Genomic DNA, 12748 nt, shown 5'->3' on the forward strand with positions numbered 1-12748 from the left:
AGAAACGATCAAGAAATTGATTCATAAAGTCATATTAAGGGTTACTTGCATGTATAGTCACTTAAATATGGATTATTAATTAACTTAAATTCGATCATTTATGTATGTAAAGGTCTTAATTAATTTAGGACGTGAATGCATGAAAAGCAATTAGGGAAATGTTGTATTAATTATAGTCGTAGAGCATCTTGCAAATAAATGTATATAATGGTTAATATTGTTGCCAATGAGGTGCCAGGCGGGGGGATTCTCAATATAAATATTAGAGCCCAACAAATAATTTTATACATAGTCATAAAGCAAAATGTAATGGTTACATACTTCGTCATAAAAGTTGAATATGTTGAGAACATGTATATCTTTCTATTTCAAGCTGGAGAAAATTATTAAAGCGAGTTGTATAGGGTAGCCGTAAGTATGTTTACAAAAGTTAAGGCGTTTTAAAGAAAATTCCTATGCTCCACTGTTATTTGGTTATCACAACATCACCGTACACTAAACATGGTTACTCTGGGTCATATGATATCTTCCACGTATATTTAGGGATATATTTCTGGAAAAAGATTGGAGAAGTGTTTTAAGTCGCTCTGTTTGTGATTATTTCTTTGAAGCTCAAGGAAAGGTGAATGAGTTTATGTGTAAATTGTTGGTTATTGACAATTATTTGTTGATGCTTGTTTTATTGAGAAGTTTAAGTTACTCTAATGAACAGTTGCTATTATAGATTCGTCTCACAAAAGTGCATCTACGCAGATCAAATCAACTATCGTCATTCATTTTAAGGTCACGAAGACATTCCTCCAGTAATTGCAACAGGATTTGGTTATCTGTCATGATCTCTGATTTTTTTCTGTTGGAGAAAATGAAAGTTTGTGTTTGTTTGAAATGATCGATTAAAATTGCTTATTTGTGTTTATTATGAACCCATTGCCTCTAATTGAAAGAGATTGATTGCCAGTCTTGATTGCAAGAATACAGCATATATTGCAAGGAAATGTTATCATTCAATGTTTCCAGAAACTGTTATTTCCTTTGATTAAACTTAATTTTGTATTCATGCAGGATTTATAAATGTCATCTCCAAATCTTCGTCTTACTTAAAATGCTGCTACATGTTACATTTTTCATGTTGCATGTGGCATTGTATCATATTTACAGTGAACATTACAAGAAATGTACATTCGTTCTAGATTTGACAACGATTCTAGTGATTTTTTCCAAAATTGCTTGTAACTTGCGATTTGTATCGTGAGCGTTTTGTTTTGGAGACTTTCTATATGTGATCTCCCCCAATGGATTTATCTTTTCTCACTGCCTCGTTCTTTGATTTCTGCCTGTCTCGACAATACTCGACCTAAAACATCATAAACAAAATTAAATCCATAGCCACGTAAATTACCTTTTTGTAACAGCTGTTTTAATAATGGTTTTTCAAAACAGGCAGCGTCACAAATAGCACCTGCTATGACAGCGTCTTTTTGTTAAAAGGCTACACTTTTCTCTCCACAGGATCTTAGTTCTTATGTGACGACTGATTCCTTATTTATCTGCTAAAGACTGCTTCTCACAGAGATAGACGTCTTCAGATACTGTTTTCATAAGTTGTTGAAACATGTCTAAAATTGGATCAAGTTGTTTTTGAAACTGTCAGAAATGACGCATCGATTTTTAAGACTGACATAAGGCCGTTTACACGAGCAATTTTAATATGACAATTTTTAGTTGACAATGTTAATTTGACCGTGTAAACGACAAAAAAGTTGTCAAATTTTCTTTAGCAATTGCCTGTTTTGAAAAGCTGATGTGCTAGCTTTTATGTGACAAATAAAAATTATCACATACAAAAAATGGGTCGTGTAGATGGCTGTCAAATAAAACGTGACACATATCAAGGAGCGAAGTAGATCCCAGGCTTCACATTAGTGATGGGTGATATCGCTAGTATCGATTCGATACGATACCGATTACTTTTTCTTAAAAGTATCGAGGTATCGATTACTAAAGCGATTACTTTCTCCAATTTCGAAAATAAAACTGTGAAGCACTTGATAAAGACCTGATAATGGAATTTGTAAATTGTGGCCTTATATACTTCAACAATACGACAAAAATTTTATTTTTTTTTGTCTTAAATTACAAACTGTCATAACATTATTAGGAGTAACGATAAGTTTTCAGAAGCTGTATAAATTCGAATTGAAGAAATAGGTTACATGCTGTTCTGAAAGATAAATAAATGTTTTTGCACTTTGGAACATGTTAACAGTAACGATGTATTTTTGAAAGTTACATATTCTTGTTTAAAAAAAGCATCATGTCAACGTTCTTTGCCTTTATCCTACTTCTTTTTTCGCTTACCAGTTCTCCCGCTTTAGAGAAGAGTCTCTCTTAGGGAATTGAAGTCGCTGGCACACAGAGATATTTCCTTGCAATTTTTTCAAAAAGGGGTTATTGACAGGCATTTTCTTTCCACCAAAGCAATGGATCGCTTTTCCTCGGTATGTTTTTCTGCTTGAAATATCTTCGGCATTCTTCTTCCACGACAACATTTCCCTTGAAAAACTTCCCATGACATCAGTCATAGTTATTTTTATTGGAACTAACTTTTACATTGTCTTTTTAATTCTCTAAAAATTAACAATATAAAAGTCTAGAGTCTAAAGTCATAAATGAAAACCTTACATATCTGACATCCTGTTTTTTTGCTCTAAGAGAAACGAGAATATTAGAAACAGTCGTCCATTTTCGTTCGTGAAGAATTTTGATGCTAAGTACATTTAGCGTTTAAATTATTTTTAATTCATTTTGTTTGTCTATTTCATAATTATAAATAAACCTTGTATGATTTTTGGTTTTTTGTTTAATCATTGGTCAGCAAACACGTTGCAACGATATATGAACTATACAGAATAACTTTTTTCTTGTTTGTTTTTATTAACTTTTCGTTAGCAATATGATTTAGTCTTTTCGACAGTAAATACTATGTTATTTAACGTATGCAAGTTATTCAACAAATCAACTCTAGCAGCATGAAACAAGACTGGTTAGTGTCGTATATGAAAATAAAATAACAGAATTTTTGATAAATTTTCTAATTCTAATTGCTTCTTGAAAATTTATGTTCAACTTAATTTCAACTCTCGGCCATTACAGAAACACTTTGATTCCTGGCTTTTCATATGTTACTCAATAATTATACATGATTGTTACATCACTGAGGTCTGTGGACCAATAACTGCATGACTTAACTGAGGTATTTAGCCAGAACTCATTCGTAAGTTGTTCGTTAAGGTCTGTTTGAACTAGCTGCCTCACGTTACATCTGAGTTTGATATATGATCATGTAAAATGTTAGACTTTGATATTTTCCTCAAGAGTTTTTGGTTGTTTTTTTTAGTCGATGAAAAGCAAAATTGATAAGAATCTATGACATGAAAATCACGGTCCATCATGCATCTCTATTTCTAAATACGTTTTTCAAAATAAAATAAAATCGGCTAAAAGCAAAGCACCTCTCTTGTATGTACGTATTACATGGTATTTTATCCGTCATCATATTTCATTTATAACTGTTTGAGATTCTTTTACATTTTATTGACTTGTTTTCTTTGACGATGAAGACGAAAATCTTTATGATCATCAAGTGAAGATTAGTCAGGTAAGGTCGGTGAGTCTTTAGTGGACTGGGGACTAGTAAGATGAATATAATTTTTTTTAAATGGAAACATCGTTATTAATATTGTCTAGCAATAATATAAATATAATTAATAAATACTTACGAAATGAACTCACGTGAAAATAAACCATCAAAGTTAGTTAAGTAAACGAGAAATATTATAGGTTTAGTATGTGTAGATTTCAAAATGATTCACAGTTTGTTTATCATCAACGCTTCAATGTGAGTAGATATGATATATATGATGGATATATATGGGTTAATGTTTTTTATATATCAAATTTCCTCTCTACGCCCTTGTTAGTTTGTTAGTTTACATTGATCATTTATGCAGTTTAGGAACTTGTGTTTGATTGCTGCGGATGGCAGACGTTTGTGGCTGTTCAAAAGACATCAGGCCATGGAAAAATAATAAGTTTTATTAACGACTGAAGAAAGTAACTGGGGACAAGTAAGATGAATGTTTTGAATTTTTTTTCAAATGGAAACATCTTTATTAAATGTTAGCAAAAATATAAATATTTACAAAATGAACTTAAATGAAAATAGTTTTATGCAGGTATTGGTTAATGGTTATAGATAAAATTTCCCCTTCAGGCTCTTTTGTTGGTTTTGTGCATATTAGCTTGTAATTATTCAAGTATGTAATTTATAATTAAATTTGAATGAGATGTAGTGAGATAAGTTGCAGTATAATATTAAATGAAAGCTTGAACAAGGGCTACAAGGTGAAGTTTATTTTTATTTGTGGTATCACCTGACATGATTAATGCAATTATACTAAGATAAAATGAAAAATGCCATGACATTAAATAGTCTAGTAAACGAATGTCCGAGGTTAGACAAAAATGATGTCATGGGTAATTGTGGGATATATTTCTGGAAAAACATTGGAGAAGTGTTTTAGGATTTGTTTGTGATTATTTCTTTGAAGCTCAAGGAAAAGTGAATGAATTTATGTGTAAATTGTTGGTCATTGATATGAAAGTATCAAGCACTTCTGATATGTTGAAAATGAAGACTTATTTAGTTGAGAAATTTTAATCATTTATTATGTGCTATTATTTTGTTTACCAGTAATTATATCTAACTTTATTAAATCAAGTATTTGCTTATTCAATTTCAGGCCTATTTTCCTGAAAACATTCCTCTGTTGTGAAAAAAAACTTTGGAAAAATTGGCGCCCTTGCTGCCAGAGTCAGCCAAAGATTGTATTTTCACATAAAGGTGCACCTGATCTGATTTTTGTATTATTGAAAAGAGAATTCCTTACATAAGTGCACCTAAAGCTATTTCTTACTAATAGTTTTCATTAACACATTATTTTGTTATGCAATCAAAAAACACCTCAACTATGAGCAAATGGGCTTGGAAAAAGTATATATTTGTTGGATTTCGTCATTATTATTCTAAATTAATGCGTATTTTTTGTAATTTGGACACAGTCACTAATTGAAAATGTATCTGCAATGAGTATTTTAATGTTTGTTTACAATTACTCATTACTGTCTATCTAGTTTGCACAAATATTGAGCTGTACAATTTTCTGGGAGAGGTCTCACTGGTCTGTTTGCAACATTGAAGGTGAGTTATTTTATTTGTCCAAGAAATTAGGCTATTCAAAACAAGAGAGTGGCAGACATCATGTCTGTGATGACATTCTATGCACTGCTTTTTTATCATATTTCTTATTTACAAAAAGTTCAAACCTTTTTTCAATACCCCACAAATAATAACAATTATGTTGTTATTATCAGGAGTTCAAAGTATCATGATAAAACAAGTTGTCAATCAATGAATTCAATGTTTCAAAATAGTAATATTGTTTAAACAGAATTTAAATACGAGGTCTTGAAGCATAGATAAATGGCATCAAACATAACTCATATTTCATCGCAATTGCCGGATGGTCTCATAACAATTTCGAACTGTTAAATTTATGCATAGTAGAAAATTCTTATCCTGTGTTAAAGTGACTGCAACTCCACTTGTTTCAATCTTTTTGCGTCTACTGTTTTACAGGCTTCCCATGTGTACGCAAGCGTACCTATTTTTGTTAATGCATTTTGTCAAATTCACAGAATGTCCGAAGTTTTTTCATGAGCAGTTGCAAGGTCAACAAAGTGGTGACAGAAACGATAAAGTAAGGATTTTTTCTTGTTGCCCAAGCCATCATCCAGTATGATATAAACAATTTGTGTTTTGCTATTGGTAGATTTACGCAAGATTTATTGGAATTAATGTTTCTTTGTAATAATTGTTTATTTGTAGACGATACTTTTTTCAAACACATTTCAACTTTACGATTGTGAGCATACTGAAATGCAGTCATTTACGAAATCTGCTTAGAGAAATCTCCATAAAGCATGTTTTTCCAGCTGTGATCTTTTAAATTTGAAATGCTACATTGTAAAAGAAATATTTATTTCTCTCAAGGTCACAAGCTGCAGAAGAAGGCATTCGTGCTGTCAGACGGAAGCAAAAACGGTGAAGAAGTGGAGGTTGTTGAAACTTTTAAAGGTGAGAGAATTTTTACAAACATAGTTGTGACATGTTCTTTACTGGATAAAAACTACACGTTGCTATTCTAGATTGCATTTGTGAGTTCTTTCAATACCCAAATAACCATTTTAAGAACATTTCACGCGTCATGCGTTTGATTCAATCGCCAATAGTTTGTATTGGGTTTTTCTATAAGATAGAAAGTCAGTCTCTTGGCGATTAAATCGAACTTCCAATGCCTAAATGAAAAACTCTTAACATTTTGTTATTACCTTTATAAAAAACAAAAGACTTCACAAATTCAATTTAGTTTTTTTGAGCGTAACAGTCTTTAATTCCATGTACAAATCCCCAATTTCTGTTTTTAACACATATCTTTCAGTTTCTTATTAGTTACAGTTAACAAAAAATAATTTTGAACATTTACCAGGAAGAATTCGATTAGAATGATAATATGAAAATAAAAATAGACAAATTCTCGGTATCGCTAGTATTGAATGAACAAAGATCTTTTTCTTGTTATTTTAAATATTTGCATCTTAAATAGTTATGCAATGAAGTGTGTCATTGACACGCGTAATATCACTTTTTTCAATGAATTCTTGCATTTTAGATAAACGGACTATTCTAAATTCTAATACTGTATATCTTACATGCCAATACCATTAAGGTTTTTTTCTTCTCATTAGGAGTTGCATGGTAGCGCCTTGTTTGATTCGGTTGTCCAAATTTAGAATCTCCAGTGTGTTTTTTTAAATCTAGTCGACTGCAATCAATGGTTAATCACCAACATTAAACAGTTATACTATAAAACGTTCCATTTGCTGTGATTACTATAAGCGGATTGTATTTTGATTTATGTTTTTAAAATTCTTGGTAGAGATTTGTTTACGGGAAAAAGTAACTTCCAATTACGTTCACATTGACAAAGACCCCATTGCCTTACTGAGTTTAAGGTGTCCCTAATTGTGATAGCTTCATCATAATTGGTGAAAGTAAACCATTGAATGTAATATGTTTTAAATCAAGTTTATAAAGATGAAACTTGACGATAGTAGTCTTTTCTATACCTTGTTATAGCTACCTTGTTGCTGTGACAATTTTTTGTGATTTTGTTGTTTTGTTGGGTAATTTAAATTTTTAGAATCTGTGAATAATAAGCTTTCTCCTAAGATGTAGCTACTTTGCTACTATTATGATAAATATTTTTGTTTCGACAATAATTTGTAAAAAAAACCCTTATTTGGCGTGCGTCAAATGATTATCGTAGATTTTTGACGATTAACTTCATACGATTAACTTTCATTTATGTTAAGGCTAATAATCACGGAAAGTTGCTTTGTTGACGTACGGCGTTGAAGGTTATGATGTTATATGTAATTTAAACGCCTTAATGGTTGGATATTAAAACTGTGCAAGCATTCTATTTTAATCTTTTCATTTCAACGAGTGAGAAAGACGAAGATTTGATAAATATGTATTTATGATTGCAGAATTTCCTAAGTTCGATATTCACCTTGGATAATACAGAATTTATAGAGTTGCATTCAACGAATGAAAAGTTACTTCCTGGATGACGGTAAGTTATATACAATCAAATTTATGCGAGACCCTCGTAAATTGTGTGTAAGCTATAATACATGCAAAAATATGGATATATTTTACAATATTTTATTGTAGAACATACATACACTTTATTGATCTTTTTATTTCGATAATTGTCGTCTAGAGATTATGCACCAACTATAGATATATCTTTAAAGTTTTTTCTGAGTCGAATTTTATTGACTAAAATACTGTCACACGTTTGGTGACTTTTCAATTGACAGAACGTTACGAGTCCAAAGGTGAAGGAACGGAATATTACCCCGACTATGAAAGTAAGTTATACTATCAAATTTATGTATAAGGCACTTATAAAATGTATCTTCCATACGTAGTGATATACTTTCTAACATTCAACATATACTCCTTGATTATGCTTTTCTTGTTATCTCGTCATCTCAGGATATTTTACGTCTCCTTGCGCCCAATATTTTTAAGTATTTTCGATTCAAAATCCCTTCATGAGATTGTTTGTGTAAGATAATAATAATATCCATAATAACTATAGAAATAGCTTAAAAAGCATTTGTGCAAACTGCACGATTTTCCAAAGCTATAATTCACAAAGTTTAGGTGTTGAACAACACAAAATAAGTCAGTTTTAAGTTAATGTCGTCACCAAAAAAGAGCGTTTGAGAATTTAGATGAACCTTCGGCATACAAGTTTCAGGCACCGCGGAGGATCGATAATTGGGGGGGGGGCTCATATTCATATATTTATGTTTTAATCCTTAGAAAACAATGGATTTCAAAAGATCTTAAGCCTGCATATATGAATATGTGAATATTGCCCCTCAATTATCGATCCTCCGCGGTGCCTGTTTATTATATGTTCCTTGTCATTTTGAGCAAAAACGCGACAGAGTGTTGGATGTGAATAGATCAAAATATTGTATCATTCTGATTACAAATTGTATTACAATGCAAAATAATATTGGTTAATTTTGGTGAATCTCAGCAGAAATAGATCCGTCCGCCATTTTTTCTGTTCCGTTCCGCCGTTCAGTGGTTTTATTTGTTTGAATTTTGTTTCCTGAAATAAATTTAGAGGAGTTTGTAAAGATGCGTTCTAGCGACCCCCATATGCCTTATGGTTGTGGTGTCTTGCCTTAAATCATTCGTGGGGTATTCTCCCCTGGCTGTACCCCAGCAACAACGCCAATGGTTCGTGTTTCATAGATATACATAGAATCGATACGTAGGCGTAGGAACAGATTTAAATTTGGGGGTGGGGTTAAAGTCGACGAGTATAGTATATACTCCACCCTTATTTTTTGAAGCTTTAGAGAGTCTAGTACAAACATTGAAAATGGAGAAAGTCATGAAACCTTTATAATTTAGTTGTACTTCATTACAATACACAAAGTGCAAGTATATTTCAAAAATCAATACATTGAACAAAACGAACGAATTTAACTAAAAGCCTAAACGATTGGTCGTACTATTTGCCAGCTACGAATTCTAGTTCAATGTCAGACTAAGATGTTTTCACTCTCTGAAGAGTTAAAAATGGACCTTTGTTGTATGCATTAAATGAATACAAAGAAGTTTATGAGCTTTACTACACATACAAGGACGTACGTTTTCATAATGTCGCTTATCGTGCTAATTCAAGTAATATCCATAATTCGCATTTGATCTTAGCATAAATTTTGTTCGTTTGCTGTCTTTACTAAATCTTACAGTATTGATATTCTTATCCTTCTTAAGTCAATTTCTACTTCGTTCTTGAACTTTCTGTAGTCTGTGTGATAGATGCATGTATTGCTGCCCGTCGAAACGACGATGGCTGTCTCCATTTAGTTCACTGACTTCCACAAGCGCGCTCGTGACTTAACATGCCAATGCGGCTTGCGTAGGTCCTGTTGCAGTGTTGGCAACGAAATTCTCCCGAGTCTGCGACAGTGGAGGCGTTCCTGGTAGCGTGACGTCTTGATCGTTTTACAGCGTTGCTCCGCCGCCTCAGATCATCCTTCTTATTGAGACCTTTACGTGACTTGTCTCTCCAGTCGTATCGATCCGCCGCTTCGAGTTGCCAATTATCTATTGAAATTTGACATGTTTTCAAAGTGTATTTGAGAGAGTCTTTCCAACGCAGGAGCGGACGACCAGTACGTCTCTTTCCTTCAGCGAGCTCTCCAAAGAGTAGCTGTTTGGGTAATCGATTGTTTGCCATGCGAGCAACATGACCAGCCCACCTTAGCTGCATTTTGGCGAGGGTAATCTCAATGTCCATGGAGTTGGCTCTCGTCAGAACTTCGTCATTCGTTACTCTTTGTTGATAGGAAATGCGGAGGATTGCGCGTAGGTGACGTTGTTGTAGCTGACGGAGACGTGTGACGTGTCTACGGTATAACGTCCACGATTTGGCACCATACAAGAGAGTCGACAGTACCACTGCATTATACACGGCGATCTTTGTAGTAACTTTAATGTCGTGCGAAGACCACAGACGTTTCCATAGCCTGCCGAATGACGAACTGGCACACTGTATGCGGTTGTCAAGTTCTTTGTCAATGGAGCAGTCGCTGGTGACAGAACTGCCAAGATACTTGAAGGATTGAACATTTGTGAGCGGAGTGTCATTGACAGTGATCGGGGATGTTATCGGTGAGTACGAGAGAGACATGACTTCTGTTTTCTTCGTGTTGATGATAACGCCAAAGGATTTGGTAGCAGCCTCGAAGCTATCCATCATGCGCTGAAGGGATTCCTCCGAGTTGGCAACAAAACGCAATCATCTGCATATTGAAATTCTCTCATCATTGTCCGCGTGCATTTGGTGCTGGATTGGAGGCGACGAAGGTTGTAGAGCGAACCATCCATCCTGGATCGTATGTATATACCTTCTTCAGGTACGTTTTCAAAGGTATATGTGAAGAGAGCAGTCGCAAAGAGGGAGAAGAGGGTGGGAGCAAGTATACAACCTTGCTTCACTCCATTGTTGTATTGAATGTCACGAGTTAACTCGCCGCCTACCGAGATCTTGACGCACATGTTGATATGTAATGACTTTAAGATATTGACAAATTTTGGTGGGCAGCCCATTTTTGCGACGATTGTCCACAGTGCCTCACGGTTCACAAGATCAAACGCTTTGGTAAAGTCAACAAAAGTCATGTATAGCTTTTGGTTCTGTTCTCCCGATTTCTCCATGAGCTGTCGAAGGGCGAATATCATATCAGTCGTTCCACGATTTCGGCGGAATCCACACTGGGTTTCTGGCAGTACTGCTTCGGCAATAGGATCGCGCATTCTGTTTAGCAACACTAGAGCGATTATTTTCCCGGCTACAGCCAACAGACTGATGCCTCGATAATTGTTGGGGTTATGGCGGTCATTCTTCTTGAAGATGGTGATAATGTTTGCATCACGGAGTTCAGCAGGAATAGTCTCATCGGACCAGATCTTTTCAGTTATGCCATGCAGATGTTTTGTAACCAAGGGTCCTCCGCACACAAATAATTCTGGTGGAATTCCATCAGGGCCCGCACTTTTGTTGCACTTGATATGTTTGATGGCATTTTCAACTTCTTCGAGAGTGGGCACATCACCAAGAGTGTCAATCATAGGTCGTTGAGGGAGGTTGTTGATCACATCCTCATCATAGATGCTGGTCTCGCTTAGAAGCTGTGTGAAGTGCTCAGTCCACCGTTCTCGGATGTCGTCGGGTGTCGTAAGGAGCTTGGTACCGTCCGAGTTGAGCAGCGGGACAACGGAGCTCTTTTTTGGCCCGTAAATGACGTTCAGCGACCGAAACAATTCTTTCGCATTTCCAGTGTCAGCATATCTTTGGGTCTCTTCTGCGCGTTCTTGCCACCATTTGTCTTTCATAACTCGGAGTCTGTTCGCTATGGTCCTCTTTATTTCCTTTAGTCTGTCACCGATTTCATTCATTCTTGCTTTCATTAGTTCGGCAATTTCTACGTCATTCTCATCAAACCAGTCCTTATGAGAATGCTTTTCGTAGCCAAGGACAGTCTCAGCTGAGTTAAGAAGAACCGTCTTCAGACTATCCCACTCTGGAGCAGCGATATTCTGTAGCTGTTCGTCGATGCAGGTTCTGAGGGATGTTGCGACTTCTTCTGATTTGAGTTTCGAGACGCAGAATTTCTTCGGAATTTTCTGAGCTTTTCTGGATGCAGGTTTGCTGATCTTAAGACACACCTTTGAAATAAGAAGTCTATGGTCCGTCCAACAATCAGCACCTCGCATGACTCTAGTGACATGGAAGTCTGATATGTCTTTTGACTTTGTAATGATATAGTCAATTTGGTGCCAGTGACCAGAGCGAGCGTGCTTCCATGTTGTCTTTAATTTGTTTGGTAGTTGGAAGTACGAGTTGGTGATGGTCAGGTTGTTTTCAGCGCACATTGTTAAGAGAAGATTACCATTGCTATTTACATTGCCGATGCCATGGTGACCGAGAACGGATGGCCAGGTGTGGAAATCATTGCCAACTCTAGCGTTGAAATCGCCAAGGACGATACATTTGTCATGGGCTGGAATAGTGCGAATGATGGCTGACAAATCTTCATAAAATGCATCTTTCATGATGTCAGAATGCTGCATAGTAGGAGCATACACGCTGATGAGATGGAGCGAACGTTGCTTATTCAACGGCAAACGAAGTGACATGATGCGGTCCGAATGTCCAACTGGAAGCTCGGATAATCGGATGGAGGAGTTGATAGCAAAGCCAACTCCTGATTCGTGTTTCTCTGAAGAATGTTTGCCTTTCCAGTAGAAAGTGTATCCACCCGCTGCCTCTGTGTGATAGGTACATAACATAAAACCCCTTTATGCACCTATCACAAGTTCAATATTTGCCTATGATCAAACTTTATTTGTCAAACCTGAGCTCCAGTTTATATCAAATACTGCTATCCGCGTGCAACACTGCATACTTTTTTAAAAAAGGCATTGATCTCTGCAGTTCTGACAGTAAAACCTAGTCTCGCTCAA

The 12748-nt window shown here is 35.2% G+C and overlaps 2 protein-coding genes across 10 annotated transcripts in view; both read left to right on the top strand.

Moving 5' to 3' along the window:
- Window positions 1-12748, top strand: part of LOC124437966 (AP-3 complex subunit mu-1-like) — a 74764-nt gene that overhangs the window by 20284 nt on the left and 41732 nt on the right. For 2 of the 9 annotated variants that reach the window (XM_046987951.1, XM_046987954.1), the window contains exons 1-8: window positions 3795-3898; window positions 4011-4127; window positions 4803-4903; window positions 5194-5260; window positions 5758-5819; window positions 6113-6196; window positions 7672-7757; window positions 8008-8058. The gene's annotated coding sequence lies outside the window, so the exon portion shown is untranslated. Of the gene's footprint in view, window positions 1-3794; window positions 3899-4010; window positions 4128-4802; window positions 4904-5193; window positions 5261-5757; window positions 5820-6112; window positions 6197-7494; window positions 7540-7671; window positions 7758-8007; window positions 8059-12748 lie in introns of those variants that run through there. The other 7 variants (XM_046987958.1, XM_046987960.1, XM_046987953.1 and 4 more) reach the window with 6 other exon arrangements.
- The window catches only part of LOC124437985, a 92259-nt gene that overhangs the window by 1459 nt on the left and 78052 nt on the right, over window positions 1-12748 (top strand). The gene's annotated exons all lie outside the window — the stretch shown is intronic.

Source organism: Xenia sp. Carnegie-2017, unplaced genomic scaffold, assembly GCF_021976095.1.
Source record: "Xenia sp. Carnegie-2017 unplaced genomic scaffold, XeniaSp_v1 HiC_scaffold_19, whole genome shotgun sequence".
NCBI classification, from domain to species: domain Eukaryota; kingdom Metazoa; phylum Cnidaria; class Anthozoa; order Malacalcyonacea; family Xeniidae; genus Xenia; species Xenia sp. Carnegie-2017.